General features: G+C 42.7%; 2 protein-coding genes across 4 annotated transcripts in view; both read left to right on the top strand.

Annotated features, from left to right (window-relative positions):
- Positions 1-17,818, top strand: part of LOC127051761 (alpha-1-antiproteinase 2-like) — a 298,892-nt gene that overhangs the window by 34,213 nt on the left and 246,861 nt on the right. The gene's annotated exons all lie outside the window — the stretch shown is intronic.
- LOC127051758 (alpha-1-antitrypsin-like) overlaps positions 1-17,818 on the top strand; it is a 135,411-nt gene that overhangs the window by 13,202 nt on the left and 104,391 nt on the right. Inside the window, exons 2-5 of one of the 3 annotated variants that reach the window (XM_050954477.1) lie at positions 2,809-2,943; positions 6,219-6,306; positions 8,049-8,115; positions 11,101-11,236. The gene's annotated coding sequence lies outside the window, so the exon portion shown is untranslated. Of the gene's footprint in view, positions 1-2,808; positions 2,944-4,867; positions 4,907-6,218; positions 6,307-8,048; positions 8,116-10,737; positions 11,237-17,818 lie in introns of those variants that run through there. The other 2 variants (XM_050954479.1, XM_050954480.1) reach the window with 2 other exon arrangements.

Here is a 17,818-nt window from a genome sequence, read left to right as displayed (position 1 = left end):
CCAATGGGGGTTGCGGGAAGCAGCAGCCAGCACATCTCTCGGCCCGTGCCATTTCCCACAGCCCTCATTGGCCGGGGACGATGAACCGTGGCCAGTGGGAGCTGCGATCAGCTGAACCTGCGGAGGCTGCAGGTAAACAAACTGTCCTGGCCAGTCAGTGGATTTCCCTGATGGGCCACATTCCAAAGGTTGCCAATCCCTGCGTTAGCCTGAAGAAACATTTGGAAGGAGTTGCAGGGCCAGTTGAAGAGCAAGAGGCCCAGCTGAGGAGAGGGGTGGGGGCCTATTGTTACAGTCGGGACTTGGGCAGTCAAACCTAGTGGTTGGAGCAGGAGTCGGGCTCAGGAGTCATTAACCCAAACCAAGAGTCAGAGCTGGAATCAGAATCAGGAGTCAAGCTAAGGGTCAGAGCCAGAGAACAGGGGCAGGAATCAAGAGCAAAGCAGGAACCACAGATGAGGCAAGAGTCAGGTACTGTAGCAGCAGCAAGCCAGGAACTACCTTGTTGCACAGACAACTTCCTGTGTCTCCTTCTGGTTAAATTGTGTACCTGGCATAGTCAGGGGCTCTGGAGCTCCTCTAATCGAGTGTCTGAGGGCGGTACCGGTAGTGGAGCATAAGGCCTTAGGGTTCCAATTCTCCAGTCACTAGAAGAGCTGTTGGGTGGTTCTGTGGCCATGGCAGCAGCCCACAGGCCCAGGGTTCAGAACTCTCGTATCCTCACACCTACGAATCAAAAAGCTACATCACAATGAGAGCCTGCAAGTCTTTGATCTCTGACATGTTCATGACATGCTGCTAAGGCGATGTGTTGGGATTAAAGGGTTAATTATTTAGAATGAGGGAGAGACATGAGGCAGGCACTTCTTCGGTTGGCTTATCACAGGCTGTGAAAATAAAAATTGGTTAATGAGTTTTGCAAACCCCAGACCCTGTATATTAGGTTCCCCCAATCCAATATAATTTTTTCTTTCTTGCATATTAGTATTTGCAACCAAAACACAGCATTCCCTCAGTGTTGTTACCATCCATTGACTGATCCAGTGAACGGCAGGGGTGGCTCTAGGAATTTTGTCACCCCAAGCACAGGCTGTGGGACAAGCAGACCCTCCGCAGGCAAGCCGCTGGAGGCAGCCTGCCAGCCACCCTTGCAGCGCTAGTAGAGCGCCCCCTGTGGCTTGCCGCTCCAAGCACACGCTTGGCGTGCTGGGACCTGGAGCCACCCCTGGTGAACGGTCATCATGCTCTTTTATAATCATTGATGTCAAGTTAAATATGGTCATTCGACTGTTGTAAATTTCATTAATGTGATGCCATTTTTGCTGACTTGTCAACTGCTCCATATAAAAAATTACAAGATATAATGTTCCACTGTGGTAGGGCAGATAACCACTCCATGGCACATGCTGAGCTGAACTGCAACCTCAGAGCAATCATTTAGAACATTGGTTTATAATCTCATGAAGAGGCATGTACACTTTGCCCAAAAATCAACAGGGTATTTTATCTGTGTAAAAATGAGGCTCATTAGCTATAGGGCTGCTCTATCGTTGAGCAAAATAATTGCTAATAATGAACGAGACATAAAAGAGCAAAATCCTGTGGACTAGGCATGCTGCACTTGGAATGGGGATGTTATAAAGGTTGCTGTGAACCAGCTTTTTGTTAAGCCTGTCCTGGAGCGAGCAGGGACAAAGTTGGTCCCAGGTGCACAGGACAGAGTATCTGGGAACAAGCCAGAGGTTGCAGTTCACAAAGTTTATCCTTCTTTCTTGCCCATGCCCCCAACACATCCTCTCCACCAGGGGCAGCAGGATGTGGGAGCCATACATCTATTGGGGATTCTCCCACATCAGAGAAATCCCCAAGAAAGTGGTTAACACAGAACAACCTTAGCAGAGGCCAGAAGCTGGTCCATGGTCTAGTAGTCAGAACACAAGACTGAAAAATAGGTAGGATAATAGTTACTTGCTCCATAAACGTATTGTGAGGATTAATGAGCTATTTGTGTTCCTAAGTGGAAGAAGGTGACAAACAAGTAAATATTAAGTAAGTACCAGTGTTGAAACTTTGATGTATTATTATAAATTATTTACATTTATGAAGTGCCCAAAAGCATGTCTGTACAGTTAAGTCCTTTGCAGAACACACACAAAAAGGAGGCCCCTGCTTCGAAGAGCTTATTGCCCAAAGTTTTGATCCTATGAAGCCTTGCACACCTGCTCAGCATTCTGCATTGTGAGCAGCCCTATTAGGGTGAACAGACAGCACATGTGAAAAATCAGGACAGTGGTTGGGGGTGATAGGTGCCTATATAAGACAAAGCCCCAAGTATCATGACTGTCCCTATAAAATCAGGATATCTGGTCACCCTAAACCCCATTGAGGGCTGTACCATTGTGAAGACACCTCCCGACCTTGTTGCTATTCACAGCCTCTAATACTTCTAGAAGGAGCAATCTGATCTAAGCAGAATGTGGGTGTCAGCTGATGGTTAGAAGATGGGTGCGCTGTGGCAGTACATGCATGTGTCCATTTGTGGCAGGTTTTTATGGCAGAATTTGGTCCATATTTTTGTTTCCAGTTTCACCTCTACCTCGATATAACACTGTCCTCGGGAGCCAAAAAATCTTACCGCGTTACAGGTGAAACTGCCTTATATTGAACTTTCTTTGATCCACCGGAATGCACAGCCCTGCCCCCACAGAGCACTGCTTTACCGCGTTATATCTGAATTTGTGTTATAGCGGGTAACATTATATCGAAGTAGAGGTGTATTTGTTATTATTCCTTTACTGCCATCCTCAGAAACACTAACAAGCCTGAGAAACTGGCTCTTAGCTGAATAGAATCTTGGCATATGCAGGAGAAGAATCTCCCTGAAGGACAAATGGAATTTCACGGTGAAAGAACAACGTTCAGTGGCACCTTGAACTCAGAGAGGTAAGAGAAAAGAGAGAAATATGAAGCTACTGTTTCTATGTGGTATCGGTACAATATATGCACAGATATATTATAACAGTAGTGCATTTCACTTCATTTCTGGTTTCCATCCTATATATCTGTGTATTTTCAGTGACGCCACAAATTTACAGAAGTGACCCTGTTCTTTTCTGCCTGGAGACTTCTCCAGTGACTAGATTTCTGTTTATTTTGCAGTCACACCCAATTATTCTAAATCAGTTTGTAAACTTGTGGTGTGTGTGTGTGTGAGGGGAGAGAACTTGAGATAAACAATAACTAGTGATACAGTAATATGCAGTATGCATGCATACAATAGATTTAGCTACCACTTCAGTTATTCTTATCTCCAGACACTCAGAAAATCCAAACACGGGGTTAATCAGGTCTGATTGAATCAGACAGTTTGGAATGAATTCAGAATGATCATTTAATGTATTTTTCCTTTATTTGGCTCCAGTTATAATTGTTACATATATGTGTGTGTTTTAAATCTAGTGTTAAAGATTACTCTAGATGTGTGCTTAATGGGAAATCTTTGTCACATCTCTATGTGCTATCTCTGAAAAGAAACTTTAAAGAAGTTGGTTGTGGGCTGCAGCATTTAACTCATGGATTCCTCCAAACTCCAAAGTGTGCTTAAACTCAAATCCACATCTTTCTCATCTCAGATAGTAGAGCTGTAGAAAGGGGTTTGATTTGGCCAAGAAGACTATGTTTTGTGCAGTGCCTAGCACATTTAATTCCTTCTGTCCCAAAACCACTTCAGTGAGGTTCATTTTACCCATATACATTATTCTATCCCTGTGGTGGAGAAATTCATCCTCCTCTGATGTGGAGCTGATAGGAAGCCAACTGCCAACATGTGTTTATATTTGCTAGGGTAATGATCCCTTGGTAAACATCTGTATCCAAGAACCTGATGTGGATTTTGGGTGATCCCTCAAGGATTTTGATCCTGTAAAAATAAGAAAACACAAACCTGTGGCACATATAGCCCAGCTTCCAGATGTTCCATGCTGTTTAAAGGAAAATTACACCATCTGCCTCAGACCAACACTGAAATAAACGAGACACAGGAAATTCAAGAATTTGTAATCCCAAAAATAAACCAAATAGTTAAAAAATAAAAATAAAATAGCAACATACACTTTATTTGAGCTACACTTTCATTTGTGGATCATATGCTGAGATTTTTTATTTTAAACCCTGAGTGCTTAAACTTGGGCATTTTATGTTGTATTTAGGCACCTAAATGAGGGTGACCTTGTTTTCAGAAGTGCTGAGCACCTGAAAGTCCCATTGATGTCAGTGGTAGTGACAGATGCTCAGCACCTTTGTAGATGTTACCTTAGATTAGAGGATTACTATATTTCTTTTTATCAACAGCTCTGTGGGCCAGATCCTGCTCCCACTGAAATCAATGGCAAAGTTCTCTTTGACTTCAATGGGAGAAAAAGCAGGAACTACGATCCTCATCCTAAAATCCTTAATCTCATGAGAAATCGTCAGTCATGTAGGCAATACCATTAAAGCTAGTGGGAATCACTTATGTGAGAGGATTATTTGTATAATGAGAAGTTGCAATGGTGGGATGAATGATGGGATTCGATGAACACCTTCTATGTGCAGGTAGCGATTAAAATTTCTTATTTGGAAAGAAGGGGGCTTAAATCTCACCTGAAAAATGGTACTTGCAGCAGTATTGTAGCTGCCATTGGTTAAATGCAAAGTCAGAGAGAAAAGCATCATCTACTGAACCATCATCACCAGTTCCTCCTGCATCTGGAGGTCTCTCATCCAGATTCTGACCTGACCTTACCTTGTGAAATCTGATTTGATCACAGCATAAAGTAGCATGGCTAAGGGAAATGCATACTACAGTGTCTAGCACAGTGTTTCTAAACCTAGAGAGTTGTGACCCTCTGGGGGGCATCACAAAAAGGTAATTGGGGGTCACAAGGTGTTGACAATTGTATGACAATCTAAAGCAAAGAAAATCTTATTCCTGGCTCTCCACACACTGGTACTTTTGAAGTATTCTCTGTCAACATCCCAAAACACAAACACACAAATTCTTTAGACTGATCATTGTTATCATTGATACATTTTTACTCTTATTTTATAGCAAGTGTAAGGGGATTGTGAAAATTTTTGACTTTGAATAAGGGGCTGCCACCTGGAACAGGTTGAGAAACACGGCGGGGTTTTGGTCCATTACTGGTGCTCCAAGGTGCTACTGCAGTACAAATAATTATTAATAATAAATAATAGACTACTGCAACACTGAAGTACCATGAGGCAAATATAAGCCAAAGTGGTATTGAGTTAAGGATAAGGTTTCAGTTGTACATTCTGGGGCTTACACATGCTATGCTTCTCCTCTCCCCCCCCCCCCCGCTTTAACAATAAAAGCTTTTATTAAAACTTATTGGTGCAGCTTCTAATCAAAGCTGTATGGGCCTACATTTTCAAAGATCAGCCTTACTTAATAGGTGCAACCAATATCTAACATCTGTACATGCTAGCATTAAAATTCGCATCTGCACTTGTCCTGATGAGCTTTGTGAGTGCAAATTTTAACACCCAGGAGTGCATGATTTAAAGGGCAGGTGATAGGAGGGCGCAAACATGCACAGTTCTGTGCACAGAAACATGAAGATCAGATAAAGGCCCCCACAAATATCTACCCTATGTTACTCAGTGTTCTCAACCTACTGATGTCCAGTGTGTGAGTGATGCCAGCTTCTCTGAGACAAAACTCTAGTAAAGAGGACTTCACAAATAAATAAAGTAGGAGGAAACTTAAATAATGGATTACACTTTTTCTACCTACATAAACTCTTCCATAATGTCAATTTCATAGTCAGAATTTTAAATAGCAATAATTTATCTTGGTAATTGGAGGGCGACTGCTGGGTTTGTGTCGTGTGGGATGGAGGTCAGTGTGAGTGTACAATGAATGCCCTGCCATGGAATGAGTTATGGTTTTGAGGGATATGTCCAGTATGCTCATTTTGGGTTTTGGCATTTAATTCCTTCCTCCCAATGAAATATGTGAGAGGAATGGATGCCAAAATTTTCACTGTATATGATGTATAATTTCTCCCTTGTACTTCAGTGGGAGGAACATCAGACCCCAAAATGATTATGTGCATAATGGCAAAGAATGTATCGCTGCATTTTTTAATGTCAGTTGTGGGAATTCCTGGAAGGGTAAAATATTGTTGTCACCTTTCCCGCTTCTTGATTTCCAGTGGGACTTTTCCACACAACCCCAAGGATCCTACCAAGCCAGAACTTTAATTCTCTCCAGATCTTTGGTGCTGGCCCAGTACCTTTTAGGTAAGTGAAAGTAAAACTCTGTATATGAACGTATCCCCAAACTTCAGAAACATTCCAATTCTGGTCTAGATCCAAATAACAAGCCTTGGCATTTGTATAGAACTTTGTGTGTTCAAAGTAATGTTTTAACAATCCTCACAATGCCCCAGTGAGATGGCTCACTGCTGTTATGCCTGCTTTACAGATGGAAAAATGGAGGCACAGAGTAATTAAGTGACTTGCTCAAGGCCACAAAGCAACCAAAGCAGTGGCAGAGCTGGGATTAGAACCCAGGACTTCTTTCCATTGGGCTGTAGTTTCTCTGCATCTTGTTACAGACAGAGAGTTTTCCACTGTTGTTTTTTGGTTGCTTTTAGTGCATTTAATTTCAGATGAAAAATATATGCTTGGTTCTGTCCAGACACATCCATCCTCTGCCCCCAGTCATGCCCAATATCCTCTATGCTTGTCTGGTATTTGTAGCGGGTATGGGATGTGGATCAAAACATGTGCAGGATTCTCCATGGCCGTCTGCAAGATCTGTTTATGCACCGTAGGTTAGGCAAGGAAAAACTCCATTCTGTGCCTCTTTGCACATCATGGAACCAGTGCAGGCTCAGCTCCCTCCATTGTTTCGTGACTCTTCTTTTGTGGACTTTTACTCAATATGGGCTGGATCCAAAACCCATTGATGTTGATGAGAGTTCCCCATTGACTTCCATGGGGTTTGAATCAGGCCTTCTGTTATGTGTTCCTATCATACAAAGTGTCTGCTCCTAATCTTCTTGCGGTTTCTGGGAGTTTTGCCATTGTCTTCACTGGGAGTAGGACTGGATCCAAGATGAGCAGAAATGAGGTGAAAGAATAGTCTTCATTTGCTAATTCCAGTCCTCTGTAAAGCTTCCAAAGTAATGCTTGTAAAGAGGCATACAGAACTGACTAATTTAGCAACAGTTACAATTATTCTAAATACATTAAGTTTCATTACATGTTATCAAGATTCTACTGTAATTTATTTGATTAAATAGGACTTGCTTTCTCTCTAAAAATGATTTATAATGTGTTTTTAATAGGAAGAGTTTCCAAAAGGCTTTAGGATGTCAAAGCAGTGCTATTAATCTTCTTATTAACATTTTGAAAAATGGCATGTGTTGCCTGATTGGTAGATATTTGTTAGCATTCTCCTTTTCTACAGAGGATTATCACTTTGACCCCACTGTTTTTAGTATACTGTAGCTCTATGATTTTCATATAAAGCCCAGAATCTAATATCATTTACACAGTGGCGTTAACCTGGATTAGAATTGGTGTGACCGAGAGTAAAATTTGTGTCAGTGTTTCAAAAGATTTCAGATGGCAGCTTGCTTTGTATCCCATAGACAATTTTATCAGAAAATACATTTAGTTTTCATATAACTTTGCAATTTTTTTAGTCTCAGTAAAACAGCATGATTCCTTTAATTTAAAAAGAACACAAAGAAAGCGCTTTTTTTTTTACATACTGTGACAAAAAAGGAAATCCCAAGTAAAATTTAATATTAAGGTTCTATTTAGGAATGATGGGCCAAATTTGGCTTTTGGCTACACCGTTGATTTCAGTGGAGTTAATGTAGATTAACACCAGAGTAAATGACAACAGAATTTGTCCTTATATATTATTTTTATGAAATCATTGTTATATGCTACTATATTTTTAATTAATCACCAAGGCATTTTATAATACCTTTTATGTTATAAAATACATTGTTTATTTTTTTTAACAGACAGTACATATAACCAGTTTCTACGAAGCACATTGGGGCTCAGTTCTGCAGCCTTTGCTTATATGATGTGAGTAATTCTTACCCATACAATAGCACCACTGACTTCAGTAGGTCTACTCACGTGAGTAGGGCTGGGCCTACAACCTTTACACAAAACTTCTATTGACTTCAATGAGAGTATTCACATGAGAAAGGCAAGCAAGACTTGGCCTTAAATAAGGTTTGCAGGCTTTGGCTCGCAATATCATGATTTTAAATAGCTGTAAAACGTTTTAAAATGCCAGATAATAAATAACAAAAGTAAAGTATTTATAACTGGAAACTTATTATAATGTATTGCTAAAACTGTTTGTATATCCAAGGTTTTCTACTGTAGCGCTGTGAAGTATTCATTATTGAAAATGTTTCTGCTCTGTGAAGGTTCTATAAAATACATGCCCTTTGCTACAGGCTGACAACACTTCAAGGCCCTGAGGCCTGTGTGAAAGGCCAGGAGCTGTAACAGTAGAGGTACTGTGCATTGCTAGGCAGAGGCAAAAGAGGGGCACATAAAGATTAACAAAAAGAGCTTATTTGATGAGGCTGCAGAAGGTGGTGTCAGGCAGGGTCACAAAAATTAATATTAAAGTTAGAGCCCAGATTTCTCACACACACTTGCTTTTAAAAAATCAAGTGCTTGATCCCCACAATCCTTGCTCAGGCAGAGCTCTCAGGTCCTTAATTTGAAATTGTCAACATTATTCATTTAAGCTGAGATTGTCAAGCAGGATTGCCTCATAGCATCGATAAATACCTCTGCTAGGAACAAACAAGCAAGAAAATCCCTGCTGTCAAATACAATTCAAACCTGTGTGAAAAAAGACAGCTTGTAGTCACTCTTCCGTTAAACCATGTGGATTAATAAAATATTATTAAAGTAGTGCCTAGAGACCCCAACCAAAATTGGGGCCCCATTGTATGAGGCACTGAACAAGCATAAGAGACAATTTCTGCCCCCAAGGAGTTTACAGTCTCAATTGATGCAACAAAGGCATTATTATTATTATCATCATCATTTCACAGACTGGGGGACTACCTGAGGCATAGAGAGATTCAGCAAGATCCCGGTAGTCTGTGGTTGAGCTGGGACTTTAACCCACATAGCTTGACTCCCAGGCCAGTATGGTAGGTGATTTCCCCCTTTTAACCGATGTCTGTGTTACCTGGATTGAATGCCACTTCCAGTATGCAAGCAGGCTGTCTGGCATGGCAGTGGTGGTTATTCTCCATGCGCCATTGCAAGATGCCAGCATGCATCCCTTCACAATACATCTGTTGTGAGTCCATGCCTATGAACCAGTTTAAAAAGTGATGTATTTGACATGAAAAGGGGATGTATTAGAGTCAATGTAGAGATTATAATTAGGGCCCTACCACAGTCACTGTCCATTTTGGTCAATTTCACGGTCATAGGATTTAAAAAATTGTAAATGTCATGATTTTAGCTATTTAAATCTGAAATTTCACAGTCTTGTAATGGTAGGGGTCCTGACGCAAAAAGAACTTTGGGGAGGGGTCACAAGATTATTGTAGAGGGAGTTGTGGTACTGCTACCCTTACTTCTGTGCTGCTGCTGATGGCCGCACTGCCTTGAGAGTTGGGCAGCTGGAAAATGGTAGCTGCTGGCCAGGAGCCGAGCTCTGAAGGCAGAGCCGCCGCCAGCAGCACAGAAGTAAGGATAGCCTGGTATGGTATCACCGCCTTTACTTCTGCACTGCTGCCTGCAGAGCTAGGCCCTCAGTCAGCAACCGCCACTCTCCGGCTGCCCAGCTCTGAAGGAAGCATAGAAGTAAAGGTGGCAATACCGCGACCCCCCTAAAATAACCTTGTGAACCCCTTGCAATTCCCTTTTGCATCAGGCCCCCCAATTTGAGAAACACTCATCTCCCTGGTGAAATCTGTATAATATAGGGTAAAAGCACAGAAAAGACCAGATATCACAGGGGGAGATCAGATTTCACGGTCTGTGATGCGTTTTTCATGGCCATGAATTGGGTAGGGCCCTAATTATAATGCTCACAACTTCTGTAGCGCTTTTATTCCAAGAATCACAAAGCACTTCATAAACATTAGTGGATTAAGCCTCACACCCTCTTTTATGCTAGGTAAATGTCATTGTCCCATTTTAGAAAGGGGGAAATGGAGGCACAAAGAAGTTGGCCAGAATATGCAAAAAAAGTCTGGGACTGAGCTAGGAATAGAACATGTATCTCCTGTTTGCTGGTCCTATGTGTTAACCTCAAGACAGCCTCTTAATATACATGCTGTAGCCATGAAATTCCTGCAGCTTTAGGCAAGAATCAACTGCTCCTGTCTTGTTTCCTTTGGGAGCCTGCACGCCACTCAAGCCCCTTCCCCCTTTGAGTGCCACGCCGCCCAAGCCCCCACCCCCTGAGCACCGCTCCACGCTGCCCAAGCCACCCGCCCCCCTCAAGCGCTGTGCCACTCAAGCCTCTGGCCCCCTGAGCGCTGCACCGCCCAAGCCCCCGCCGCCCCGAGTGCCGCGCAGTGCTGCCCAAGCCCCCGCCCCCTCCCCCTTCAAGCACTGCACCACCCAAGCCCCCCTGAGTGCTGCGCCGCCCGAGCCCCCACCCCCCTGAGCGCCGCGCCACCCAAGCTCTTGCCCCCTCCCCCTCCGAGCGCTGCCCTGCGCTGCTGAAACACACACCCCCTGAGCGCTGCCGCGCTGAAACAAAAACAAACAAACAAACAAAATCCTCCAGCAGCGCCCTGCTGAACCAAAGCTCCCTCACCCCCCAAAAAGCCCAAAACCCAAGTGCTTGGTCATCTGGTGCCTGGAGCCGGCTCTGCAGATAGGCATAGGGTAACAAACTGGCTATTGTATTTTATGGACCACTCGTCTCTACTGGTTAGAGTCAGTGCTACTCAACTGTGACCCATATGCATTATACTGCTAACAGCCAACAAAGACGCTCTTTTAGTTCAAGTGGTAGGGACTGTGCTTGTTGAACAGGGAGATGTGGGTTCTAATCTTGTTTTCTCCATGGCATAGTGTGCAGAAGAGAATCAGAGAGGTGTCCACAGATTTGTTATAATCTGAATGTGCAACACAAGAAGTTCAGCTGGCAGAAAAGGAGAGAACAATAGAAGAGCTGATATCACATTTGGAAGTCTTCACCAGTGAGAAGGTACTGTAACCATCAGATGTTATGTTAAGTGGGCTCTCGTGCTTCGTGGATTCCAAGATCAGAAAGGACCATTCTGATCCAACAGTCTGACCTCCTGTAATAACACAGATCATTGAACTTCCTCAAAATAATTCCTAGAGCGTATCTTTTAGAAAAAAAGTTCAGTCTTGATTTAGAAAATGTCAGTGATGAAGTATCAACTATGACCTTTGGAAAATTATTTTATTGGTTAATTACCATCACTGTCAAAAAAATGTTTTCCCTTATTTCCAGTCTGAATTTGTCTAACTTCAACTTCCAGGCTTTGGATAATTTTATACCTTTCTCTACAGAGATCACTGTTAAATATTTTTTTCCCATGTAGATAATTATAGACTGGAATCAAGTCACCGCATAACCTTCTCTATGTTAAACAAAGTAGATTGAGCTGCTTGAATCTCTTTCTGTAAGCAGAGGCGGCTCTAGACATTTTGCCGCCCCAAGCATGGAGGGTCCGCTGGAGGCGTGCCTGCAGGAGGTCCACCGAAGCCGCGGGATCAGCGGACCCTCCGCAGGCAAGCCACCGAAGGGAGCCTGCCTGCTGCCCTCGGGGACCAGCAGAGCACCCCCCGTGGCTTGCCGCCCCAGGCACGCGCTTGGAGCGCTGGTGCTGGGAGTCGCCCCTGTCTGCAAGGCACTTTTTCTAATCCTTTAATCATTCTCATGGCTCTTCTCTAAACTCTCTCCAATTTATCAACAATCCTTGAATTGTGGGCACCAGAACAAGACATAGTATTCCACCAAACAGAACAGGAGTACTTGTGGCACCTTAGAAATGAACAAATTTGTACCAGTGCCAAATATAGAGGTAAAATAACTTCTCTACTTTTACTCAAAATTCCCCTGGTTATGCATGCCAGGATTGCATTAGCTCTTCTGGCCACAGTGTCATATTGGGAGCTCATGGTCCACTGATTATCCGCCACGACCCCTAAATCTTTTTCAGAACCACTGCTTCTGAGGATAGAGTCCCCCATTCTATAAATATGACCTGCATTCTTTTGTTCTTAGATGTGTACATTTAGGCTTATTAAAACACATGTTGTTTGCTTGCATCCAGTTTACCAAGTAATTCAGATTGCTCTCAATGAGTGACATGTCCTCTATTTATTTACCACTTCCCTAATTTTTGTGTCATCTGCAAACTTTATCAGTAATGAATTTTATTTTCAAAATGTTGACTAGTATAGGGTCAAGAACAGATTCCTGCGGCTCCCCTCTGGAAACACACTTACTTGATTCCCTGTTTACAGTTACATTTTGAGATCTATCAGTTAGGCAGATTTTAATGCATTTAATGAGTGCCACATTAATTTTATATTGTAGTTTTTTAGTCAAAATGTTGTGCAATACTAAGTCAAATGCTTTACAGAAGTCTGATGGGGGAGGGATAGCTCAGTGGTTTGAGCATGGGCCTGCTAAACCCAGGGTTGTGAGTTCAATCCTTGAGGGGGCCATTTGGGGGTTGATCATCCTGCTTTGAGCAGGGGGTTGGACTAGATGATCTCCTGAGGTCCCTTCCAACCCTGACATTCTATGATCTAAGAACCCATTTGGCTTCTTATATAACAGTGTGGATATGGGTGAGATGAATATTTTTTGTTTGTTTTGATGTATAACTCTGCATATGTATACACAAGCACCAAGTCTGGGCTCTAGTCACCTTTGCCAAAATGATAAACACAAGCAGATCAAACCCCAAATAAAAAAAAAAAAAGAAACCACAATAAAATCCAACCCAAACAGTAACTTCCTCCTCCATAAATGACAGCCCCTATTGTGCCTGTCCCTCCCCGCAAGGCCTAGGTCAATAGATAGATCTCACAGCAGTCTGAAATGTAGAGGTTTGGGCTCTTTTGGAATGAGGCCTGGAGCAGCTTCCAAAGTCAGGATCTCTCATGGAGAGCGCCGTGCTGACAGTGCTGCTTTATGTACTCCAGCTCAGGCACCTCTGCTGATCACAATGGTGAGAGTACAGCACCTGGAAAAGAGGCCATTTCTCAAGCAGGAAAGTGCCAGGCTATTTAGGGTCTTACAGGTCAAACCCAGCTTCTTAATAATAATTAATTAACTCTCTTCTGTAGATCAAGGTGCTGCACAAAGGAGGGGTAAGTATCATTATCTCCATTTTTTAATTGGGGAAACTGAGGTGAGGGCAACAGACTGGTGGCTGACCCAACTCTGTTGACTCCTCCCCAGTGCCCTATCCACTTGACCATGCTTTCTCCCCTCAGAATATTTAACCCATAGAAAATGGACACGACATAAATAATTGTGCTGTAACCTATGTAGCTGTCCATTTTCTATATCTATAGAAATTCAGTCAGCTTTCTCAAAATGTAGCAACCCTCACTACTTGGACAGGAATTTTACACGGCTGCTTTTAAATCTTAATGACTACAAAGGCTTCTTCATTAAAATATGCAAATTTTAAAAAATCCATCCTTATGAAACCTACCTTTTTTAGCTTCATTTATTATGAAGTGAAGGTAGCTTGCAAAAATCGCAATCACAAGGCGCAATGATAAAGAGAATGCCCTGGCTCTACAGTTTGAATCTATTTTTGGTGCATAAAAAGTGCAGTCATAATCACCTAGAATAGGTTCAGTATAAATGAGGTGTTGCTGCAGAATATCAGCTGTAACAACCCAGGGCATTTTCAACCTGGGCTGGGGGTCTACTTTGGTGCCTTAACCATTCATCTGAACTTTAACATAGAACATGTAATCAGTAATGGGTAATGCTGACAGACTTTTGGGCATGTGCCACTATCACTCATCAAATCTAAACACACCTCTGGTTCCACAACACATCTTATACTATCAGTTCAGATCATCTGCAGTTATAGCACATTTCACATTTCTAGTAACACTGTTTCCCCCCACCCCTATGAAGCCACATTTAAACTGCACTGATTCAATATAAGCAGCTGCATCTTTAGCACCGTGCACACAGCGTGAACCATTATTTAAAGAGCCAAATGGGTTCTTACCCTACTTGCCCAATTTGTGTTGCACATTCAGATTATAACCCATCTGTGAACAGTGAAGTTTCCCCTTGATGCTACTGCAAGTCAGGTGGCTAACTCTCTCCCATAAATCATGAAAGATTCAGCCCAAGACACCTTGTCAATTATTTTGCACTGAAAACATATTAAAAATTCACTTAATCTGCATGTGATTATTGCTATGCCAGATTTATTTTAGATATTAAGCCTGTAACTCCAAATTAAAAAAACAAAAACAAACAAACCATGAACTCAAAAAAAGTCTTTAAATAAAATCTTGTCAAATAAAAACTTCAAACTCAGGTTAATCCTCTGAAATGCAGCGTTTCTCCACTGAGGTTGTGGCTGGTGTGCATTACAGTTGGCTCTGTACCTTGACCAGAGTGTCCGTCCAACCTGGCATGACTGAACTTTATTTTCATTTGTAGCTACAAGTATTGTAAGATCAACATTCATTTTTCCATTAGGAAAAGAAAATCTCTGTGAGGAGCCATGAGGTTAAGAATTCTAACTAAAAATGTTTTCCCTTCAAACTGTTCAAGTGGTTAATCCCCAGCCCATGTTGTTTCTGTTAAACTATTCAGCTGCAGCAGAATCCCCCTGCTTTGCCTGGTTATTTTGTCTGCAGGTTGTATCAGAGTGAGCTTGATTGTGCAGTTTTCACAGGCCCATAGTCAGTGTGTTGCATGCAACAAGGACTGCACATTGAGACCCAGCTGATCAGCAGTCCTGAGTAGCTGATTGCACAACTGTACCAACTACCTTAATGTAGGTTCCCTCCCAGAAAGAATCCTGGAGGACAATAACAAATTCAATTGGAGATTATGGGATCTGGACACTTTAAAAACCTTTACTCAGAGGTTAACATCCTGGACTGTCCTCCGAATTGTCCTGTCCCAAGGGTCAGAGGGCAGAGCTAACCCTCTGGCATTCACAGGAGGTTTGGGCCTCTGAACCCATAGATGTCACATGGTCTTCAGGGAAATCCTATAGATCTCTGAAGCAGACAATCTCTGATTCATGGCTCTCTCAGTAGGAGCCATTCTGTGCCCTCACAGTTACATCCAAACCCTGCCCTCTCATGGGGCATTCAGTCTGCAAAGACGTTCATTACATAAAGTAACACTCCCTGGGACGTGCAGAATGGGGACAGTGATACTGCAGAGGGTGGCTTTGCCCTCTCCCGATCTGCACAGCATGCAGTATCTATGAAGGGCTTCTATGTGATAGGTAGAACTGCAGGAGCTGAGGAATTACCCTCAAGTCCTGCTGTTCCTCTTTCATCATGCTTACCAGTAGGGTACTCTCCTCCATGCAGGAAAGTGGTGGGATGATAAGGGGTTGTGCACTTACCTGTGTGAACACTATATAGGTACAAGTACAGAGTCATAAAACAAAATAATGCAAAATTGGTATCAATCAAAAGCTTTTTCTTCCCAGAATGGGAGACAGTCCGGCACAGAGTTAGGTGATTTCCCAAGAGGCCAGAGACACTAACAGAGTTAGATGCCCCTTAGTCAATCAGGGAAAACACCAAATCACAAGTAAAAGAATTACGTACTGTGGTGACTGGTTCCCTAGAACTACTACAACAGGCAGATGTATGTATGGAACATCTAGTGGCCTGAAGAGATCAAACCCATCATGTGACCAGAGAGCACTGAAGGAATTACAGTGCTTTGGTTAAACACTGAGCAGTTACCCTTGGCACTTCCTGAACACATGCATACATAAATAAACCAGCATTCAACCACAACTGCACTCACACTCAACTGAAAAAAAATCCCCACGGCACACAAGATTAAAGCCAAACCAAACGGACCTCAGAGTTTAGTTGTTGTTTTTTTTTTAAACCTTCTGTCCCCACTTTTTTTTTTTATTGTTTTAGGAATTGGTTTCTTTAGTTTATCCCATAGCCCTCACTCATTGAGCTATCCTAAAGTATTAGCAGAATAAACACATAAACCCAAATTAATCCTTGGTGTAACTTCATTGAATTTGGCTTGTTTTCCTTCTCGCTCTTCAGCCAGAGGAGCTGGAGGGTGTGGTAAGCATACAGTCATGCAAAGAATGTGTGTCTGTGTAAAGTGATCCCAATTAAATGTGATATTTTTAACAATAATAAAATGTCTTGTGTTGAAGGCACTGGACTGGGGTTCAAGAGATGAGGGTTCATTTCCTGACTCTGCCAGACTCCCTGTGTGACCCTGGGCACATCACTTTGTACCTCAGTTCTCATCTGTAAAATGGGGGTGATAATACTGCATTTCTCCCACCCTTTGTCTGTCTTATCTACTTAGAATGTAATATCTCTGGAGCAGGAACTGTCTCTAGCTGTGTCTTTAGAGAGTGTCTATTAGAGCACAATTGTGATATCACTTGGGGTCTTGTGATACAAGATTGGGGAAGGTAGAGGGAGTTATCTGAAAGAAGGAGATAAATATCCAAGTGAAAATAATAGTAAAATGTAGGTTGGGCCCAAACTGCAAATTCAAATCTGGACGTTATTTTAAGATGTTTGGCTCTAGGATTTTGGTATAGCCCATTGTTGGAATAAGAATAGACAAAGACTCCACTTCCAAGCATGACTCCACTTCCATACACCCTCAAGCATTTTAGGTGTTCAAATCCTGGGGGCTTGCTTTGGTTTGAACAAAATACAGGAGAAGTTCCAGTCTGAAGAACAGCGCAAAATTCGCTTCATCCAACCAAGCTCCCCAAATTTCCTCTCTAAAACAGGCAGCAGGAAAAGCTAGGGAGATTAACCTAAAAGCATTGTCACACAAGTGGTAGGAACATCCCTAAGGCTATACGGCAATACTGCATCCAGATAGTCAATATCTGTACCACCTCTTAAGTATGTCTACACTGCAGCTGAGAGTTCCTTTAAAAGCAGAGCACATTAGACATGAATTCACAAGACAACACAGGAGCGAGCCTCCTAGTCTAGGTAGATAGACTTGGGCTTGTTTGGATTGAACTAACATGTTAAAAATAGGAGTGTGGACGTTGTGGCTTGAGCAGCAGCTATCCACAGTCTCTGCCTGACCTGCCACATTCAGAGTGCTCTTTTCAGCACGCTACCTAGTACAAGTCTGTCTACCTGGGCTGGAAGGCTCACTCTCTGCTGCAGTGTAGACATACTGTCCTTGTCTGAGCATGGCACAAAGGCTTGCATTGAGATCATTTCTGAGAAGAGACCCAGGCCAGGGTCCAAGGTGGAAGTCCGGTCCGAGATTTAGCAGGTTCCTGTATGAAGTAACAGATGTAGGTTCTTGCCTGCTCTCTTACAACCTATACTTAGGGCCTCCACACCTCTGAGTTACCGATGACCTTCCCAACCCGTCTGCCTCCCCTGCTCGTTTGAGTGGTTCTTTGGGTTCTGATGAGTGTCCTGCATGGACTGAGAAGTCAAGAGGAGCTGACATGCAATTTTTCAAACATGGAGCAGGAGAGAGCCATTAGGGAATTCAGCTTCTGCCACAAACCACTGGCACCAGAATCACGCAGGCCTACGGATGAGGGACTAGGGTGAC

Source organism: Gopherus flavomarginatus, chromosome 5 (assembly GCF_025201925.1).
Source record: "Gopherus flavomarginatus isolate rGopFla2 chromosome 5, rGopFla2.mat.asm, whole genome shotgun sequence".
In the NCBI taxonomy this organism is placed as follows: Eukaryota; Metazoa; Chordata; order Testudines; family Testudinidae; genus Gopherus; species Gopherus flavomarginatus.
The sequence above is the reverse complement of the archived record's forward strand: the minus strand, read 5'-3'. Positions and strand labels throughout refer to the sequence as shown.